The 22807-nt window shown below is 37.9% G+C and overlaps 2 protein-coding genes across 2 annotated transcripts in view; one reads left to right on the top strand and one right to left on the bottom strand.

Moving 5' to 3' along the window:
* Nucleotides 1-22807, bottom strand: part of LOC131688191 (uncharacterized) — a 210974-nt gene that overhangs the window by 100368 nt on the left and 87799 nt on the right. The gene's annotated exons all lie outside the window — the stretch shown is intronic.
* The window catches only part of LOC131690099 (EGFR adapter protein-like), a 228623-nt gene continuing 219095 nt past the window's right edge, over nt 13280-22807 (top strand). The window contains exon 1 of the mRNA XM_058975633.1: nt 13280-13876. The gene's annotated coding sequence lies outside the window, so the exon portion shown is untranslated. The remainder of the gene's footprint in view (nt 13877-22807) is intronic.

Raw genomic sequence — 22807 nt, forward strand, 5'->3', positions numbered from 1 at the left:
TTGATTCTGTCTAATTGTTGCATGATAAGAGAGCAAGTGAGAACTCCACCATCGAAAACGGTGTTTCGTTCGCGGTATCGTGAGGAGACGCGGCGCGGTACGTTTTCTGTACCGGGACAGAGTCCGGACAGATCTTCTTGGCGAAAGCGAATATCCAGCGGTTTGAATATTCCACGTTCTCGTTGGTACTGTTTCGGTTACGCATACGTCGAGCCGTATCCCACAGAGTGCTCATTGCTGTTTCTCTCGTTAACTCGTCGACGAACCGGCGCCAACAACTGCGTTTTTTGGCTTTCATTAGACTCTTCATTCGCCTTTCTAACGATGCGTACTGTTGATAGCTAGCGGGTAACTCGTCTTCCCGGAAGGCCTTTTATGCAGTCGACTTCACGGCGTACAGCTCTGAGCACTCTTTGTCCCACCCAGGGCTGGAAAAGTTCGCAAAATGAATTGATTGCTGTTCGAAGCTTCACGAAGCACCCTCTCAAGCATACCACATGCAATCGATGAGTTTCACACAATCGCTGCGAACATTTAGGGGTAAAACTTATCTCTGCTCGGACGAAGCGAGCTTCGCATCTAGTTCGCTTTTTACAATGTTCGAAAAAGTTCACATTAACCTTCGAAGCACACATCGTCGAACACGAGGTAAGCTCTTGGCTCGTGGTTTTTGCGTTTTTGGAACATTTCCACAGAGTTTCGAAGCGATAATTGGTGAACACATATAAAGCGAATGCCTCGTTTATTTGAGAATCGCGAACATCGAAGTTTTATATCGCTTCAAGCATCAGCATCATGAGGCCACCGCGAACATGTTCGCTACGTGACTATCTGTCTTAAAATCATAAACTGTAAATCTTATTTTGAGTATAAATAAAATGGATTATTTTAAGATTATAATTTAGGATTTAGGGATTAGGTGCGTCGCATACCTTACCAATTTATGAGCCACGAGTTTGAATGAGCTTAGTGGTAGTGAAATTCAATTTTTTTTTTTCGGAATACAATTATGTTTACTAGCTACTTTGATTGCAAACTCGTCTTTTCTTCTTCAATCGGAGTATATTTTCCCTGCCAAGGAGTTTAGGGTGAAGATGTATAAAGTATGTTTAAGGGGGTAGGGGTTTCAAAAAAAAACTTTTTTGGTGAAATGACTTTTTGGATGAAATGATACATTATAATGTACAAAAGTTTTGATCAATTCGTTTCGCCCAAATTTCTTAAAAAAAATCGTAAATAGTGTTTGTTTTACGCTAAAACCATTACCTCTCTCTTAATAATCTACCTATCTAAAACAAATTCTTCCAAAGAAGAACAATTTTCGGATGGAATCTCACTGCTGACGTCTAAGTTCAGTTAGACGGCGAACTTCAGTTATTTGTATCCACTGAGGGGTAGTTAGGCGTAGTCCGTTGGCTTTTGTTTTCAGCTTGTTGCGGTTTCTAACGTTCTTGCGCAACATTCCTAAATCGGCTAGTCATATTCACTCAATAATATGCGATGATTTGTGTGTTAAACGTTATTTTTAATTTTACCAAATGAAAATACCTACATACTTGAATCCATTATTATTGTCATTAATTGAATTATAATGTTGCATTCTTGGCATCTGTAACAAACCAAGAGGAAAGCTTCCAAATGATTTTTATAATATTGTTTTATAAGTTTATTGGTTGATTACCTAATCACAAGAGACAAAATATTTATTTTCAAACATTTTCGATAGAATCTGTTCACTTAATAAATGAAGTGTCAAACTGACTCCTGTACATGTATTTTGTGATAAATAATGAGAAGGATATTCCAACTTGTTTGTATTGTATTTGTTAACTAATTACTGATGGAGAAACGCATAGAACTTACAAACAATGTTCTAATGATTTTTGTGGGGGTGTGTGATAATTCCAAATTAAGACAGCAAACCGGATCTTTTGTTACGGAATGCTTCAACTGCAAACAGTGAAATTTTAATATTTGCATGTTTTCATGATTGGTTTAATTACAATTATTTGGTGTTACCAGCTTAACAAATGGTAGGGTTGACTCAGTATTCGTGAATTTAGTCTGTAAGTCTGGATAAATTGTGCACATGTTTTAGCTCTAAGTAAGAATTTTAGGTTAAGTTAGAATACTCACGGTAGTTTTAAGTAGTATTAAGCTCAAACCACTAATTTAAGTTTTATGCCACCTAAGAATAGGTTAAACTGCACTGCAAATTTAGTTTTAAATTAATTTTTAAATAGTTAGATAAAGTATTCTGTAAATTAAAGAGAAAATAATCGTCCTCCTTCTATCTACTGCTGCTGTGTTTTTCCAAGTGACAGTTTTCTGCCTTCCGTTTCATCAACGCCGCACAGATTCAGGTAGGACTGAAATGATCGCGCCGCTGTGTGTTGGTAGCAGCGCTGCAACGAGGGGCTTCGCCGTCACAATTTTTTTTGTTGGAAATCCAAAAAAAAAATCTGAAAAGGACAAAATTTGGTTTATCTTCTCCATGGTGTAATCTTCGCTTATTTGACTTTTACTAATAAAAAATAAAAGAAAGAATTATTTAGGGCCCCCTGTATTTTTTTATTTTTTAAAAATGCATTTTTAATGTTTATGTTATATATATATATATATATATATATATATATATATATATATATATATATATATATATATATATATATATATATATATATATATATATATATATATATATATATATATATATATATATATATATATATATATATATATATATATATATATATATATATATATATATATATATATATATATATATATATATATATATATATATATATATATATATATATATATATATATAAGTCAATGTTTATAGGTATATGATTTATAGACCCCCAAACGGCTTAACCGATTGCTGTAAAAATTTGCACATAGTAGGCATTTGTTATGGAGCGTGTTTGTGTGCTATTAGTTGGGGATTATCTGTCCGCCAGATGGCGCTTCGGAACAAATGGTGTTTTCCTTCCATTTCGTTGAAAGTCGCAGCATCGCGCGATGGGTATTAGCTAGTATATATCTATCTATCTATCTATATATATAAAAGTCAAAGTTTGTATGTATATGATTTATGGACTCCCAAACGGCTTAACCAATAGCCGTAAAAATTCATACATAGTAGGCATTTGTGGTGGAGCGTGTTTGTGTGCTATTGAATGGGGATTATCTGCCCGCCAGATGGCGCTTCGGAACAAATTGTGTTTTCCTCCTATTTCGTTGAAAGTCGCAGCAACGCGCGATGGGTATTGGCTAGTTTCCTATAAAAGAAATGACTGGAATTCACTCAAACTTTCAGTATGTTTTGCGAGACCCGGAGAGCGGAATCTTATACATCAACCGACTCAATTCGACGATTGGGGGCAATGTATGTGTGTATGTATGTAACAAATTCTCATTTGTGTTCCTCCGTAATGGCTGAACCTATTTTATCTAAACAAAATTCAAATGAAAGGCCTGATACTCGAATAGAAAGTTAATAATTTGTTTTGATTCTGATGTTTAGTATCCATGATATGCATATTTGTATGTGTAAAAAGAGGTTTTTTGCAGTTTTTTTAGATTAACTGTCAAAACTCACAACATGGACAAATAGTCTATATATCGCCAGGAAACTTATACAAATATTTTTCGAGTGAACTATAGATTGTTGAATTCGGACTGTTATCAAAAAAATTAACATTTAATACGAACGAAGGATTTTTATTATTTTCCAATATCTCGAAAGAAGACTATAAACATGCAATCAATTATTTACGCCACCAGGGTTAATTTTAGGCCAATAGCATCTACGGACAAATTATTGGGTGCAATATATTTTTTCTTTTGATATTGTATTTTCTCAGATTATTCTCCCTATAAGTGATGTGTTTTCATTGATATATTGAGATCAACAACGAAAAAATCGTTCATTTTAGTAATCATCTAGTATATATTAACGTTCAACTCATTGTTTGATAATTTTACCGATCACTCTTGTTTAGCGTTAGCAACGAATAAAAATCATAAGATGTAATTCAAAAAAGATCGGAAGGCATAATTTGTTCTCGGGAAAAAGATTTTGTTTGTAGAAACCGATGATTTTGTGTTAAACTTCTTAGAAGATCGTACTATTGTATAGTTGGGCAATTGCTTCTTTCCTCTATTCTCAGTGCTGCGGAAAACAACCTCTAACTGAATCAGTTATAGCTGAATTGCTTTATGTAACGGAAGAGCATAGTGTAACAATATTTTGGCTAGCGCATACCCTGGTATTACACGACCAATATTATCACAGGCAGTTGTTGCATTGGCTTCGGTTTTCCCGATTCTAAATCGTGAATTAAGTTTCCGCTATCCTCTTTCGATGAGTTTTTCCAGTTTTTGCAGTGTCTGATGTTGATCAGAGAAAGTGAAAATGAGCTAACTAGGTTGTAGCATCAGATCATAGTAATCGATTTTCTATCACTGTCTATTAAAAAGTTTCAGTAGGGATGAAATATTTGTAAAGAGATTCGATTGATTTTTAGTTGAACGACTTTTTGCATCCTTGATTGAGATGATGCTTTCATTAAATTCGTAGCTCTTATTTTTGCGAACAAGTTTGCTGAAGACACCAAGTATCTATGTTGAATACTTTGAAAGTTGTAGCTTATTGTTTGTGGATGACCCATCGGCGCTTATTTATTGTTCAATATAATAATGATCCGTTCAAACAAACTAGTCGAATTTCATTTCTATAAAACGGAAAAGGATGAAATCAGAACTTCATTCACACAGCTAGAAACAACCACCGAACAATTCCAAGTTGTCTGAATGTACTTTGATCACTTGTCAGTGCACAAATCTTCATTTACCTTATGACAGCAAATTTTCTAACACATAACCATCAAATCGATCTGGAACATATCTCGGAAAATGAGAAGCGAAATAAATAACTCCAAGTAGAATGAAAGTCGTTCTAAACTCGAACTTTTTCGAATACTGTCTTTCCATTATTATTCGCTTTTTGTCGTATTCCATATTGTGATATATTATTTTGAAGACCCATATTTTAGATTAATAATAAAATCAATCAAGATCAATTTCGATTTTTTTTTAATTTTACAGTGGTGCAACCTCTTAAGTGGTTGATTTAACGGCTTCTTTCAAAATTTATCGAACCTACTCCCATTCGTTCATTCGTTAGAGTAGTTTATGTTCAAAAGAGTGTACTAAATTAATAGGAACACTTAAATTTAGGAAGTTATGACCCTAGCTCCACAATGCAGTTTGCGACAGAATTGCTCAACTGAAAATTATTAAATGAAACGAATGAAAACAAATATTAGACTATAGCATTTTGTACGCATGCACTTCATAGGTCCAAGAGTTACAATTTCTGTTCTAGTTCTCGGATCGCCAACACATTTTTTTCTATTTTTTTGCGCAGTTCTCAAGGGAAATCCAGTTTTCAACTTTTTGCATACATATTGCATTGAATTAAGAACTTAGATAATGTATTCATAAAGTATTAGTAATAATTCAATTGTCCGTTCATTTTTTTTTTCTATAACTTTACAACTGATTTAATTTCACTTTCAAAATTTCTCGAAACATCATGTTCTAAAAGTTCTCAACCGATATAATATTCGAAAACAGTTATAAAAAATGTCTCATCACACTAGTAGATGGATTCAACGCGTTTTTTTTAAACAAGCGCACGAAAAAACATGCGCCCTTCTAAAACATACTTCTGAATTAAAATGGTTTTACGATTAGTCGAAAACAAGATTTACAAAACGACCAGCACTGCCAAATATGAATCGGGAATGGTCGAGTTTATTGACATTCCCTATTTATTTCTAGGATTCATCATACACATCATGACGTTATTTATTTAACTGATAATCGATTTTTTCCTTTGAATGGATATCGATATCTTTATCCTCAAGAAACTGACATAACTGGTAGGTGATTATAGTAACACGACTAAGATAAGCGACCCACTCAATACGTCGTGTACATTGTGTTTAACTTCATTTTCTAGCCCTAATTTATTTCATTTGAAAATTTATCCCCGCCCTGTCACAAAATCTTGATTTTATCCCTACTGGTAATATATCAGTAGGGTATCTTAAATAAACTTGTTACGTCACTGTTCAGTTAACCCCAGCATCCATAAGCTACACATTGTCACAATTATTTTTCACCTTTTCCACCCTTAATACAAGGCCTCTGTCTAGAATATACTTTTTTGCATAACTAGTAGGTAGGTATTTGAATAAAGAAAACAAATATCGTCCGGCGAACATGTTAGCGATGGCCCTCGCGATGCTAAATTGATATAATCTTTCGGTGTTCGTGATTCTGAAATACTTCGAGGTAATCTTTTTTCTGTGTTCGCGAACATCGTTTCGAAGCTCCGTGTAACTGTTTCAAAAATATCGATCACACGAACCAAGAGCTTAGCTCGTGTTCGTCGAAAACTACGCAAAAGCTTTTACATATCTTTCCGAACATCAATGAAATGAACAAGAAGCTTCATTTGTCCTCGCCGAAGAGCATGCAAAAGTATCGCCCAAATGTCCGCAATTACGATGGTAAGCGATTGTGATGCGAAACTTGTGTATACGAACCAGTAACGCAAAGCTTCGTGGTTTGAAAGTATTCGAACATAGGTTCGGTTCGAATATTTCCTGCCCTGGTCCCACCACAGGGTGGGAGATCGTTCATGGGTATTCGCGCTGGGTACTGGTTTAGTCTGAGCTTGATTCGAGCTGTCGAGAATCAAGCCAGTCAAAAACCTGTACTCTTTCTCCGGAGGAAGCTCTTGAGTGGATTCGATTTTAACGGATATCGCAGTCGCATAACACTTCCAATCAATGTTCCGTGTGAGGTCATACGAGGCATTAATTGTTTCTGATGGTCTTGAACCGCTAGCAATTGAAATTACGATAGGCAAATGATCGCTACCGTGGGGATCAGGGATCACCTTCCACACGCAATCTAACTGTAGCGATGTCGAGCATAGCGATAAATCCAACGCGCTCGCGCGTGCTGGTCGTGTAGGAATCCGCGTTATTTCTCCCGTGTTTAAGATGGTCATGTTGAAATTGTCGCAAAGATATTAGATTAATGTTGATCTATTATCATCATGAAGACAGCCCTATACCGTACCGTGCGAGTTAAAGTCTCCCAGAACTAGACGCGGTGCCAGTAAGGATTCCATGTTATTACAAAGCGTTCGGTGCCCTATCGAGGTTCTAGGAGGAATGTAGATGGATGCAATGATTAGAACTTGACAAACGACAATTTCAATGCCTGGTGTCGAAGGGAGGTTAATTAAATTTCTAAGGGTTTTCTCGATCCAGACGGGTCATATTAAAGTCGTGGAAGTTGAGATTTATATTGAAAGTTAACCAAGTTTCACATAATGCAAAAGCATAACATTTTAAACTGTTTAGTAAAAATTTGAAGAAATCGAGTTTTGGGAGGATACTTCTGCAATTCCACTGTAGGACAGTGATCGAATCAGTGACCTCGTTTGATGACTTAGCCATCGAAGGATACGATCGCTACGTTGGATTTATTGATTGTAGTTGGCGCACTCTGAGGGGACGACACCTTAGCACCCTTACGAGGCAATCTAGGAGAGGCTAGATTTCTCCGCTACCTGGATTCCACTGGGTAAACCAAAGATGGTCCCTCTAGTGGGTCGTCCGATTCTTGATCAACGCCAGCCAAAAGAGCAAAGCAATTTTCGGAAGGGACAGATGGCGAAGCATTCTTAAGAAATTTTGCATAAGAGCGCTTCGAGCGTTCCTTAAGGGAGCGCTTAATTTTATCCTCGCGCTGTTTGTACGCGGGGCATGATTTAAGATCATGCGGAAGGCCCCCGCAGTAAATACACTTTTCAGTTTCTCAACCGCAAGCGTCATCCTCATGCTCTCCCTCGCATTTGCCGCACCATTTCTTGTTGCCACAATAGGTGGCTGTGTGGCCCAGCTGCTTGCAATTGCTGCAGTTCATTATCCGCGGTACAAACAGGCGAACAGGTAGACGAACCTTATCCAGGAGGACATAGTTGGGAAGGGAAGACCCGGAGAAAGTCACCCGATGCGAGTCTGACAATGAATAAGTTGTCTTATTATTCTCAGTTTTTGCTCAATACAATTGCTTGCATTCCAGAATCTTCACATTTTGAAGTGAGGGGTCCTTAAAGCAACCAACTCCGTACTTTAACACGTCTTCGCACTTCAAACCCGGTTCGGCGACGACCCCATCGATCTCCACTGCCATACAAGGTACATACGCCTTAAATTGCTTTGTAAAACGCACGCTGCGAGCAATCTGGTTTGCCTGGTCGAGGTCATTCACTAATATGCGTATCTTATTAGCTCTAACACGTGTTATCTGAGCTATGGCCGGGTAGTTAGCAGTCAGCTCCCATGAGATCTCTAAAATATTAGGCGATGTCGTGATGGGCCGGAAATAGAGCACCCAGGGTCCATTTGAACAGGCTGGGTATGTTTTAATGCGAGGAGGACTGGGGGAATCAGGGGAGGGAGTAATTTCGGGTAAATCCATGGGAATGTCATTCCCATCTAATATTACTTCGCCCTCGGCCATTTAGGCACGAGGATAACACGTGGTGTAAACGAGAGATGAAATTTATATTCAGGGGAAAGGGAAGAAAGGGAAGAGACCGATCGGGGAAAGGGAAATGAAAGAAAAAAAATACTTAGCTTATATAGCGGCGTGTCCGACTATTATAGTATTCACTTCACCAGCCTGGGCACCGGCGAACAAAACCTGCCCCAAACAACCTTCACTGACAATATATATTCTTAGTCACTTTATGCACGGCACCAGAAAACGAACTGCTTCGATCGAGAGCTCGGAGAGTTATGAAGCTTGACACGTTGTGCAAATGAGGAATGGAAATTATATTTAAGGGATATCGGGTAAAGTGCCTATTTTCACTATACTAAGCAGGGTGCGTCACTAAATCATTAATTTCTCGGCCTACAATCAATGGAATGCGAAAAAAATGACATCAACAGCTTTGCTTCGTTGTTAAGAACCAATATAATAATACAAATGCGCTGAAAACTGTGAAATTCTCGTGTTTGAGCGCAACGAAAACTCGAATCGACTGCCCCTATTGCTGCGCTACCATTTGACTCAATGCGTTGAACAAAGATGGCAGACACTGCTCTAACCAACGGTCTCAAATGGGTAGGGTGACAATATAAATATGGCGAAAATGGGCTCAACACCCTATTTCAAATTGCGATCGATCAGGGGAAATGGAAATGAAAAAAAAAACTTAGCTTCTATAGCGGCGTGCCCGGCTAATCCTCAGCGATTCACCGCACCAGTCTAGACACCGGCGACCAAATACTCTACCTCAGACAATGGTTGACCTCCACAAACGATATATTGCTATACACACAACTCAAGAAATCGAACAGCTTCGATCGGAAACTCGGAACGAATGTACATATGAGAACCTGATTTCGAGATTCCAGGGCCAGGTCCTAAAGTGTTCACACGTGTTCTCATCTACAAAGTCCTCAAGAATCTCACCCGGGTTAACCCGCATATTTATTAATATGATCAAGAGTATTGTGTCAGATCGGTTTCTCATCTTGCTCAATTCAGAAAATCTCTATAGCTATATTAAGGCAATCAATTAAATTTACCCGTGCGTCTAGTTGCACAAGCAAAATGAAGTGGAGCAATTTTCGAAGGTGAACATGAAGCTCAACATAGCAGAAACTGCTGCGCAAATCCACCATCTACGTCATGAGGTACTGATTATGTTCAAAAACATCAGCCAAGTAGAATCATTTTCTTCGCAGAACAACTTGAAATACGTTGTCGAATGTATATACAGCATCCCAGCATATACAGACAATGACACTATTGAAGTTAAGTTATATGACCTTGCACCGCACACTACTATTGGCATTATCAAACAACTCATGTAAAATACGGTGAAGGTGAAACCGCTAAGGAAAAAACTTCTTCCTTGATCTCCGCAACGGAGTACGGGTGGTAAGAATGTGTCCGACAAAACCAATCCCCCTCTACCTAACCATCAAATGCAAATCACAAAGTATTATTATAAACGTAGCATCTCAACGACCATCATCCTCGCAACCCACCTGCCACATTAACGAAATATCATCGCAGTGATCGTCCTTTTCCTCTCGTGCTCGATGCGCAATCTGAAACCATCAAGGTACATTGTTTGGTGATCGTTTCTTAATCTGTTGTGCTCGATGCACAGATCAAAATAAAAAATCAATTGTTTCAATTCCCTATACCTTTGCTTTTTGTAAAATATTTTTCATTCCTTTTTCGATTCTTGATTTTTGTATATCAGCCGGTAGGCAGGAAAAACCTTGCACGGATGCTGCTAAGGAAATTCTATCTGTTACGGGCAAGACCGGTCGTATGTTAAACCTCAACCGGTTGCTAAACCAACGGCTGCGGACCACGCATTAACAAACACAAACTCAGCAACCATCGGGATCAGCACCACTAAACCAATTGTCATTACGAACAGCGAAGCAACAATGATTGCACCAAATGTCCCCAAACCAAAAACCAACACCACCAAAAATGAATCAAATGCCGGTGAAGACCGATCTACAGCAGCGATTCGTAAGCACAAGAAACAAATAAGAACTGTGAGCAACATGAATGCCGTACCGACAACGACATGAACGTGAATGAACACGCGAAAGAAAGAAAACCGAATGAAACCCAAGTTGCGGCAGACAACGCAGCTAATATTTCACTGCCAAGTAAGAGGATCTCAACACGCAGAAGCAAGCTGTGTCAACAAGACCCGATGAATAGGCATTTTGAAACCTATCTTTTAAAATATTGTAATAAGCGAAAAAGATCCACGGCTCAGTTATGCTAACGCATTGAACCGTGTCAAATAAACAACACGGTTTGTCAAAAACCATTATTTAAAAAAATTGACCATCAATTCGGCATATGGAATGCCAAGCATCTTCTCAGTGAATTTCAAAATAATCCATCGAGAGGCATTTTTCATATAAAAATAATGATAATACATGTAATCATGAGATCAATTATATTATCAATTTGAGGCAGACAACTCTATTTTATATTCTTCTTAAGAAAAAATGGTAATTAAACGTCTACCTGTTCAATCCTAAAAAAATTGGATCAGTCAACAAACCACTTATATATGGCCTTTTGAAGTAAATATTCCAACTTTTAATCAATTTTTTTTAATTTGCACGTTATAGTAAACGTTAGGTAGACAACTAGAGAGATTATTTTCATATTTTTCATTGCTGCACATGAATACCTGTTGTACATTATATATATGTAATTAAATGCAAGATTTTTGTTTAAAACCGCGACACGTATAAACGCTCTAACTAGTCAATGGAAAAACATGGATTCGCTTGATGTCTGGTACAAAACCCATCGATGGCCGCATACAAATTCAAATCGCTATAAGTTTCGATTCCGTCGATGAAATATTTTCAAATTTGCAGGGGAAATATATGTTTCGAATGCCAAGTAAACAAATATATTTTTTTGTTTATAAAGATTAGACCAAACCCGCCTTGTGAAACGTGTCGTAAAACGTCAAGTCGCCATATCTCTCGATGGATCATTTTGAAATTCACTGAGAATATGCTTGGATGCTATATCTTTTGAATGCCGTATGCCGAATTATTTTTTGGTACTAACGGCTTTTGACACACCGTGAATTAAAGAAGAAAAAAATGAATATTCTGTCTTCTAGTTTTTTAAATATTGCCCAGTTCTATGAAGTGGTTTCATAAATATGTTTGTTCTATATACCTTGCAACAGTATGATTACCATAATTATCATTATTACCATAATTAACAGATAAACGAAAAATTTTCAATTGAAGTGTACTACTGCACATAAAATAGCTTTTTTGCACGTGTCCCAAAATCAAACGTACTATAGATCATTAGAAAGGGCACTTTCTATAAATCGTTGGAATTGAAATCTTGTCAGCAGTGATATTTAACATTAAATACAGATAAAAGTATTATACGATTTCCCGATATTTATTAATTTGAATGGTACTCAATCGTAAACCAAAATGGATTACCAGTTTGCTGATTTGTTGCTTATCCACCGTACAAAAAAGGAGTTTCCCGTTACCCACCCAATGTTCAATGCAAACAAAAGTGTACCACAACACCAAAATGATATCTAGAACGCACGCACGTTTTGGCACCGCTTACTACGGAAAGGATGGTAAGGGTAAACCGCCAGACCTCCAACTGGTAACGATGACACAGCAAACGTTTCTCCGCGGCGAAGCATGATCTTCACGCGCAACCAGTTTGTTTATTTATATCTTGATTGTTTTAAATATATAAAAGACTCACGCCTCAGTGAAGCTAAGTTCACCCGGCGTCGTCATTTGGAAACCGGTTATACTATACCTATCACCGAAAATATTCGGATTTAAGTTAAGAAACTTGGGATAAAACCTTCTGGTAAAGGCTGTTGATTGCACAAAAAATTGATTTATTGAAAGTTCAGACTAGAGTCTCGATTTAGTGGGAGAATCTAATGATGTTTAGTTTATATCACAAGTTTATATGCACGACAAGTAGTTCAACGTTGCATTATATTTTTTGTAATTCGATCACCCCCAGTTCTACACTACAACTCTATCGACATCAACAGTGAAGCTACAAATGTGCTGCCCGGTGAATGACGACCTGTAACGACTGATCATCAATAACTACAACCACAAAACCACTACCACCACCACCACAATCATCATCATCATCATCATCATTCACCCATTCACCATTTTAACCCGTTCCCCCCGCATCACAGATATTCTGCCCGGCTCAGTTTCGATGAACTCTCGGTTGAAACATGCAGCGAACAACGATAGCATTGCTCCGGGACAGAGAGCGCCTTTCAACTTCCAACGCCGCCGCTGAGTTTCCTACCGCATGCATGGCTTAGCATGAAGGTGACAACAACTCCACCGCCAGTTGTGCAGCATAAACCCGTATCATTGTAGTAGTAGTATGCTGGCTATGCTATTGCAGCAAAGTTTGATGTAAATACGAGCCCCCTCGCTCGAATGGAATGACTTTTTCGCAATAATGCTGAGCTGCGCTTCTATGGATGGCGAATGGAAGGAAGAGGCAAAACAGATCGACTGAGACTGGGTTACATAGCATAGCTATAGAAGCGGACGACTTGGGGTTCCTCGCTGGGCGCTGTGACCACTGCCGATCAGTTGGATTCGTGTAGCGGTACCTGCGGGAAGTGTTTCGTTTCGATCGCATCGCATCCTCCTCTCTCCGGACGGAGGTTCGTTTCGCGTGTGCGTGGTTGGCCGGTTTTGGTGACCTTTTTTTTTGCGTGCCCGTCGCCTGTCTGTTCGGTTGACATCACGAACCATCAGTAAGCAAAACTAACGGAGACAGGATTCCACGGGCGGTTTTCCGGTGTGTATGTTTTCCTCACGACAAGCGCAAGCCAGCTCAAGTCTGAGGGTCGGCGGCAATGTCAGTGTGGTGGTGAATATCGCAGCAAAGAGTTTTCACAATCCAAAGAATGCCGATCGGAATGGAATTGCAACCCCACGTTGAGTTGGTTTCGTGCCGAGAGTGCAGTGACAGTGGATTAATTTGATTCTTGGCGGTGGCACAGGAACCGACTTGTGAGCGGTGGTCTGTCCGTCGTGAGAGAGAGAGAGAACGCAACTCGTGTGTTGTGAAGAAGTTTGTGCTGCGCGGCAGGAAGTCTGCACTCGCGGGAGGGACCTCGGAACTATTTTGAAGGGGGGAAAGTTCGCATCATTGTTTTGGCAAGCAGTACGTGGAGGTGAGCGTTTTTCTAAGTAATTAATGTGCAGTGTTAACAATTTTTTAACTAATGATAGTGAAGTAGAATCGGTTATGAGCACTTTTCAATTAGGGATAATTGATGTTTCGTCAGCTGGATATGCAAATTAGAAATATTGAATATAATTGATTTGTTAGTGTTAGTGTTTGTCGGAACCGACCCATAAAACATAAAGTAACAAGTTACTTTACGCTTGTCCGGACATGCCGTAGACTCAGGTGATTCGCATTTCTAATGCCAAAAGATCTTGAATCCTACGGTAGAAGACAAAAGGTTAAAGTCGCCGGTAAGCTCTAAGCTTGCACGCTTTACTAAACTTTCTCCCTTCAACTCCTTGCTCTCCCTTGAGTACTATGCCTCTTAATATTGAAAAATATACTTCACCTTCCAGTCTCTTGCTAATTAAATGCCGTAACAACGATTGATGAGCATTTCTGTGTTGTGCCGATTGATCACAGAATTTGTCTGTATGCATTTGTTCTTCATATGTGCAAAGAGTTGTTTATTCAATGGTACCACATTGTGAATGGCTTTCCAGGCAGGAATGAGTCGATGCACCTGAATTCTTAAAATAAAATCACCATTGAGAACACCTGGGAAGTAGTCCCTGTGTAACGCAATTCTTCGAATTAATTTATCAATGGTAATATTGAAAGTAAGCGGTGTCGGATTGCCGTAAATACCTTCATTTTCGATCGTCCATATTAGAGCTTCCATTTCCCGACCGTTTCCAGCGTCTCGGGATTCGAGAAAAATTAGGGACCTTCCAAAAATCTCTGGATTTAGTGTCAAGCCAGCGCTAATCTATTCCGACAATAAGTTAGTGCTCTGATGAAACGACTCGTGACTTTGTTAAAGAAGCTTTTAATTTTTATGATGCTAAATGTCTTAGGAATAAATGATAGAGATACGTCTTAGAGAGGCAATTTATTTCAAAAAAATTTTTACCTCAGATCTCGACGTTTCATGACATTCGGCGACATTTGGCTTCGATTTTTAACTGTGATCATTTTTTGCGATTCTTTTTTGATGTGTGTCCGGTTTGAAAATTCAAGTTGACCGTAACTATTGGCACCCTACTTTGTATGAAGACCAGTGTATACTGTGGAGAAAATATGCCAAAAGCACAGTTGTGGCAGCCTATAAAATGAAGTCTATCTTGAAAGGTGTCATTACACTATCAATAAAAGTGACATTTCTGCGCAGTTATACCATTGAAAACCCTCGTGTTAGGGTACCTGATGTCCGCGGGATACTAGCGACGGTAAAGAGGATAGAACAGAAACATAAAATAGTGAAACCAAGACAAGAATTAGTTTCCTCAAACAAAACAAAAACTATTTTACCGTTGCTTAATTTCCAAATATAGAACAGTAAATAATTATGATGGGTCGTAGAAATACAGTCATTACTCTGCATTCTTTAAATTTGCCCATTGCAATCATTATTTCATGGGAAGTCGTAGTATGCGATATCGATGATTTTTCTATTTCGCTCTTCAAATTTGACAGCTGCAAAAATAATCGCACCTTTCATTTATTCACGGTGTGTTTGGTAGAACAAGTTTATTCAAAAAAAATCGGCATCTCTAAAACTTCAGTATGTGATAGAATGGACTTTTCTCTTTCATTGGCACCCTAAAGTAAAATAATCGGTCGGGGCTCCAGAACAACTTTTTATTTTAAAGATTTTTTTTTTGAAAACTTAGGTTTTGCAATGCAACTATTTCACATTTTTGCCACTAGGTATTGCTATAGACATTCCAATATTACTAAAAGTAAGAATCTGATTGACAATTTCATCATCTACAACTATGTAGAGAACTATAAATCGATCTAATATCGCCCGGGAAAGCTTTTGAAACTTTTATATTTTCACGGGGCCTACTGGTTAATAAGACTAATATCAAAAAATATTTTCAAGTGTGAAAAATGGTTTGCTTTAATTGTACAGTATATTCAGAGGAATCGGAGTGCTTACAAAGTCCCACCTTAAAGCGGAAAAAACATAATTCAAGATTCCACCGGTTTTTGCGCACCAATGATATCTTATGATCAAGGAGGTATATAGAAGAATAGATAAAATTTGTATGAAATTGATACTCTTTTCAAAGAAGCTGAGCAATGTAGTGAAAAGGATCAGTTTCTACAGTCAAAACTATATATTCGTTTCATCTTTTCCACTTCTTCCCTCGTTCTGGAGGGTAGCTTTTATAATCTTGAATCAACCTCCTTTCCTATCAACATCTTGTAACATACATTTGGCTGAAATGTGTAACATTGTTATTTGAACAAACTCGATTAGATATTTAGTCATTTCAGAATCCTTATTAACCTTTTCGAAATTAGTATAAAAATGATGAATAAAAATATAATAATATGAGATTTAGGTTCAAATTTGTTAACTTTTTGTAAAAATCGGAGGAGTTCCGTACAACGAACGATATACCTAAAAGGCTTTTCTTTACTCTCTTCTTACGAACGAATTCTTCTTAGAGTCATTGGTAGCTATGGGATTGTGAACTAAGAGAACTCCATGCTCTATTACATATAAAATTCAAAACAAAACTATCAACACTTTGTCATGAAATAGGTTTATTTTGTGCGCAATTTGCTGTTATAATGAAAATGCTAATAAAAGCCGTCAAACATTTTGTAAGAACATGCATTCAAAAGAATTGTAAAACATATTTTTCTCATCCCACTGCCGCGGAGGGGGAGAGGTTGGGAAATGCTACATCTCGTACAGGGGGGAGGTTAGAATTTTGTAACAAAATGCTACGAGGGGGGAGGGAGGAGTCGAAAATAGCTGGAAAAAAGCTACGTCATTTGTGTTTGGCCTCGAATAGGAATCACAAGTGATTCCTTCCAAACTGTCGGCACGTGCCCAGTTTATAGCGATTCATTTACAAGGTCCAGCAGATCGGGTCCGATGACATGAAAGCAATCCTGTATCACTTTGGCGTTGACATTATCGATACCAGTGGATTTTCCTAAAGAAAAACAAATATCTTACAATTGTTCAAAGGTGATTGGGTGAAATCCATCAAATCTACAGTTCAGATTAATCGGCTGTGTTATTTCCACAGGTTCACTGACCAGCTCAATACTTTGATTGATCAGTTGCACACTGTTAACGAAATAACTGTTCAATTTTTCAGCTATTATTTGTTCAGATTGTTCTTCTACCCCGTTAAAAGTTATGGACCGCGAAGAACTAGGTTTAGGTTTAATTAAATTCTTCAGGATTTTCCATAACTCTTTGCTGTTGTTTTGATGTTGATTGATCTTCTTTTGAATGTACTCACATTTTTTATTCAGTTCGTTTATTTGATAGACACAAATGCGTTAGCTTGGCGGTGCCAGATTCTTTTTTTTACATTTTAAATACTTAAAACTAGAAGGTTACAATGTTCAGATTTTTTTTTTGATATTGAGAGGAAAAATTCTACAGCTATCTTAAGACTAGAAATACAGTTCTATATACAAGAGCGGGAGCAAAAGATTTTTTTATGAAAAATTTTAAAACAAGGAATCCAGTTTGATATTCAAAAGGTGGAGGAATAGTTTTTTACGAAATATTTTACGGTTATCTTAAAACTAGAAATATAGTTTGGTATATAAAAAGGGGAACAAGTTGTTATGAGAAAATTCACTGCTATCTTAAAACTAGGAATACAATTCTATTTACAAGATGGGGGACAATAGATTTAATGAAGAATAAAAATAACAGCTATCTAAAACTAGGAATACAGGAAACAAATTTGATTTTTTTGATGGATTCTTATGCTTAGTTAAGATATTCAAAAAGGGGCTTATTTCCATCATCGGTGCCGGTAAGAATTCCGTGAGACTACAAATCGTTCGGTGCCCTACCGCGGCTCTAGGAGGAATATAGATGGAAGCAACGCCTTTGATTAGAACTAGACAAGCGACAATTTCAATGCCTGGTGTTGAAGGGAGGTTAATTCGGTTGAAAGAATAGTACTTCTAATCCCCAAAAGTACTCCTCCGTAATGGTTTTCTCGATCCAGATGAATTATATTAAAGTCGTGGAAGTTGATAGTTATATCGGAAGTTAACCATGTTTCACATAATGTGAAAATCAAATTTTAAGCTGTTTGGTAACAATTTGAAGGAATCGATTTTTGGGAGGATACTTCTGCAATTCTACTGTAGGACAGTGAATGAATCAGTGACCTCGTTTGATAACTTAGCCATCGAATGATACGATCGCTGCAAAGAGGGGCAACTTAGCAGTCAACTGCTTCAAAAATTTTTGCACTATAGGGAGAAAATGTATCGGAATGCTTTTAAGAGGATCATAAACATTGAAAGTTGTGAAAATTAAGTCCACTATGTCAGAAAATTTCATTAGTCCGTTACTGGACTGAGTGTCTGTTTGAAAAAAGGGTACACATGGGTTTTTTGGTGTCCCTGGAAGTGGCGAATACTCCTTGTTAGAATTAAGATTTTCAAGTCCTGGAGCAACTTGCTTCGGCTTTAGGGCAGCACTTCTGTTGAATTTAGTAGATGTTGTTGGCGCACTCTCAGAGGAGGACATCTTGGGACCCTTACGAGGTAGTCTAGGGGAGGCAAGATTTTTCCTCTTCCTGGACTCCCCCGGATTAACGAGAGATGTTCCCTCTTGAGGATCATCAGATTCTTGTTCAACGCTAGCCAAATCAGCAAAGGGATTTTCGGACAGGACAGATGGCGAAGCATTCTTTAGCATTTCTGCATAAGAGCGTCTCGAGCGTTCTTTAACCCATTATAATCCAGGTGTTTCAAAAAGTGAGCCAAATGTAGTGGTATCTACAATTCCACCAAAAACTGTATCAAATATTATGGGAAAAACAAAATCACCGCTTAAAATGGTTTTGAGAATGAAAATATCTCGTGCAAAAAAATTCGTACGCTTAAATAAAAACAACAAATTTTAAGTTGTTTTGATATATTTCTTCGGATTTTCTGATATACAACACTTCTTTTACACCTGTAGGAACGTTTTGTCACATAATGGAATTATTAGCTCGAATTCCAACAATAAAATTCAATTAAATATATTGCTTACTTTTCAGACGCCATTTGCCCCAACTATACACGGTTCAAAAATGTAAACAAAATTATAAAAAATGGCAGTTGTCTTGTTTCACAATGAAATATGAGGTGTAATGATCCCATTAGTGCAATAATAAAGCAGTAAGATGCCAAAATTCTGCAGTAAATACGCGTTAAACGATGGAAAGTTCTGCGTATGAAATTTCACACGCTAGGATATAATGGGTTAAGGGAGCGCTTAATTTTATCCCCACGCTGCTTGTACGCAGGACATGATTTAAGAGCATGTGAAGGGCCCCCGCAGCAAATACACTTTTCAGTGTCTTTGTCGCAAGAGTCATCCTCATGCTCTCCTTCGCATTTGCCACATCGTTTCTTATTTCCACAATATGTGGCTGTGTGGCCCAACTGCTTGCAATTGCTGCAGTTCATGACCCGCGGTGCGAACAGGCGAACTGGTAGGCGAACCCTGTCAAGGAGGATGTAGTTGGGAAGAGAGGACCCGGCGAATGTCACCCGAATCGAGTCTGATAGAGAGTAGGTAGTCTTACCTCCCTCGGTGTTTGCGGTATACAATTGTTTGCATTCCAAGATCTTAATCTGTTCAAGTGAGGGGTCTTTAAAGCAGCCAACCCCGTGCTCCAACAGTTCTTCGCATTTCAGGCCCGGTTCGGACACTACCCCATCGATTTCACAGGCCACACAAGGCACGTACGCTTTAAATTCCCGCGTAAAGCGCTCACAGCAAGCAATCGCGTTTGCCTGGCCGAGATCACTCACTAGAACACGTATCTTGTTTGCCCGAACACGTGTTATCTGAGTTACGGCCGGGTAATTAGCAGTCAGATCTCGAGAAAGTTTTAATATATTAACCGGTTTCTCTCCGGTCCGAAAATATACCACCCATGGCCCAGAGGAACCTTCTGGGTACTGCTTTATACGGGGAGCAATGCGAGTATTAGGGGGATCAGGGACTTCCATGATTACATCAGATGGTATTTCGCCCTCGGCCATTTAAGCACGAGGGCAGAGCGTTATATAAACGGGAATGTGTCTTATTATTTGATAAAAAGGTAGAGTAAAAGTAGGGAAAAGGAAAGAAAGCAAACGAGGAAAAAAATAAAGCAAAACTTATCTGCAAACAACGTCGATTGTTCCGCACCAGCGAAAACAATGTACTGGATTTACTGCCGGCACCAGCAGAATGGCAGCTAACGAACGAACAAAGGATGACCTTGAATCACTGAAATTTACACACCGAACACCACTGTGAAATATAACGATCCGTTCCGTTCAAAGGTTGGGAGACGTATCCTAAAATTTATCCTTTGTGGTTACCAGCACAATTCGAAAGTTTTACAATGAATAATCCTAAAATGAACTTCAATTCTCTAGGAGTTGTTTTTATCGTCAATTCGTAGACAATATACAATGAAACAGTTATTCGCAAAGAGCTACCGTCGAATTAATTAGCATAACTATTTGCGACTAGCTTCAATATCATGGATTTTTGAAAGTTTCACTTTGTCACATTGTCCTATTAATTAAAAAGGCAAGGCCTGAGTACTTCTTACCGTAGCCAGAGCTTGACCCTCTGTTTCGACTGACTTCGCTGCCGATTCTTAATGTACAGGCAGGGTCGTCGAGTAACACGCCGGGCCCGTCGCTTTTTGGAATTTCTTTTTCGCTGATGGTGCTTGCTGTTGATTTTGAAGTACTGGATGCAATTTGAGTAATTGTCATTATCACATGTACAGTACTTACACCGTTTGTGGTTCACCCTCGTGTTAGGGTACCTAATGTCCGCGAGATACTAGCGACGGTAAAGAGAATTGAACAGAAACTAAAAACAGTGAAACGAAAACAAGAATTGGTTTCCTCAAACAAAACAAAAACTATTTTACCGTTGCTCTAATTTCCCAAATATAGAACAGTAAATAATTATGATGGGTCGTAGAAATACAGTAATTACTCTGCATTCTTTAAATTTGCCCATTGCAATCATTATCTCATGGGAAGTCGTAGTATGCGACATCGACGATTTTTCTATTTGGCTCTTCAAATTTGACAGCTGTAAAAATAATCGCACCTTTCATTTATTCACGGTGTGCTTGGTAGAACAAATCGGCATCTCTAAAACTTCAGTATGTGATAGAATGGACATTTCTCTTTCAATTGCAACCTAAAGTAAAATAATCGGTCGGGGCTCCAGAACAACTTTTTATTTTAAAGATTTTTTGTTTGAAAACTTAAGTTTTCCAATAAGAACTGTTTCACATTGTTGCCACTAGGTATTGCTATAGACATTCAAATATTACTAAAAGTAAGAATATGATGATCAATTTTATTATCTACAACTATGTAGATAAATCGATCTAAAATTGCCCCGGAAAGCTACCAAACTTATATTTGCACGGGGCCTACTGGTTAATAAGACAATTTCAAAAAAAATATTTTGAGGTTTGAAAAATAGTTAGCTATCCAGAGGAATCTGAATGCTGAAAAAGTCCCACCTTAAAGCGGAAAAACATAATTTAAGATTATAGCGGTTTTTGCGCACCATTGATATCTTATGATCAAGGAGGTATATAGAAGAGTAGTTAAAATTTGTATGAACTTAGTACTCTTTTCAAAGAAGCTGAGCAATGTAGTGAAAAGAATCAGTTTCTTCTGTCAAAACTATATTCGTTTCATCTTTTCCACTTCTTCCCCCGTTCTGGAGGGTAGCTTTTATAATCCCGAATCAACCTCCTTTTCCATCAACATCTTATAAGATACATTAGAGACCATTCATAAATTACGTAACGCGAAAATGCCCCAATATTGACTCTGCCTTCCCCCCATGTAACAAATTGTCACAAATTTCTCTATCCCCCCCTCCCCTATTACGTAACAAATTCCACGAAAAAATTGTTTTTGTTCAGTAGAAACATGTTACGTAACGATCTAGCCTACTCCCCCGCCCCCTATGTCACAACATGTCACAACTTCTCGTACCCCCTCCCCTCCTAAACGCGTTACGTAATTTATGAATGGTCCCTTAGGCTGAAATTTGAATCATTTTATTTGAACAAACTCGATTAGATATTTAGTCATTTGAGAATCCTGATTTACCTTTTCGAAATTAGTGTAAAAATGATGAAAAAAATATAATTATATGAGATTTAGCTCAAGGTTAAATTTGTTAACTTTTTGGAAAAATCGGAGGATGTCTGTACATCGAACGATATACCTACAAGGCTTTTCTTGAACTCCAATCAAACTTTGACTATAAAAGGAACAAATTTCACTTAATCTAGGAGATAGGTGTTAAAGCCTAGACATAATTCTCTGTTTCCAGTTTTCTTGATAAACGGTCTTCGCTTTTATCCTATATTATGCGAGAAATCATCATTAAACAAACTTAAATTACTATGAATTTACTCAATATATGGTTCAGCGAGATTCTTTCTTGTTCGTTTATTGTTGTGATCCGTGCTTTGCGAGTAACGCTTCCGGAATTTATTCTTAAAGAAAGTTATGAAATTTAGTTTTGATGCCTGTTGCGTCACAGCATAATTTATGGCCGTTCCATTTGCTTTCATCTTCGTCATCATCTATCGATCGCGGAAGGCAGTGAACACGATCTTACTCCCAAAAACGAGAGATAAGGAGAGTGAGATCCACATAGATTTGGCCGTGTTGCTAGTATGTCGTTACGTTTGGTTTAATATTAATAGATTATTCTGCGTATGAACATATTTTTAGGTAGTAGTAGAGAATTGACCACTGCCGTAGGCTGTTGGTTTACCGCTTGTTTCGCAATAAATACATTTCACAAGATTTCCATTCGGAATATTTATCGGTGCGC

The sequence above is a fragment of the Topomyia yanbarensis genome, chromosome 3, assembly GCF_030247195.1.
Source record: "Topomyia yanbarensis strain Yona2022 chromosome 3, ASM3024719v1, whole genome shotgun sequence".
NCBI lineage: Eukaryota > Metazoa > Arthropoda > Insecta > Diptera > Culicidae > Topomyia > Topomyia yanbarensis.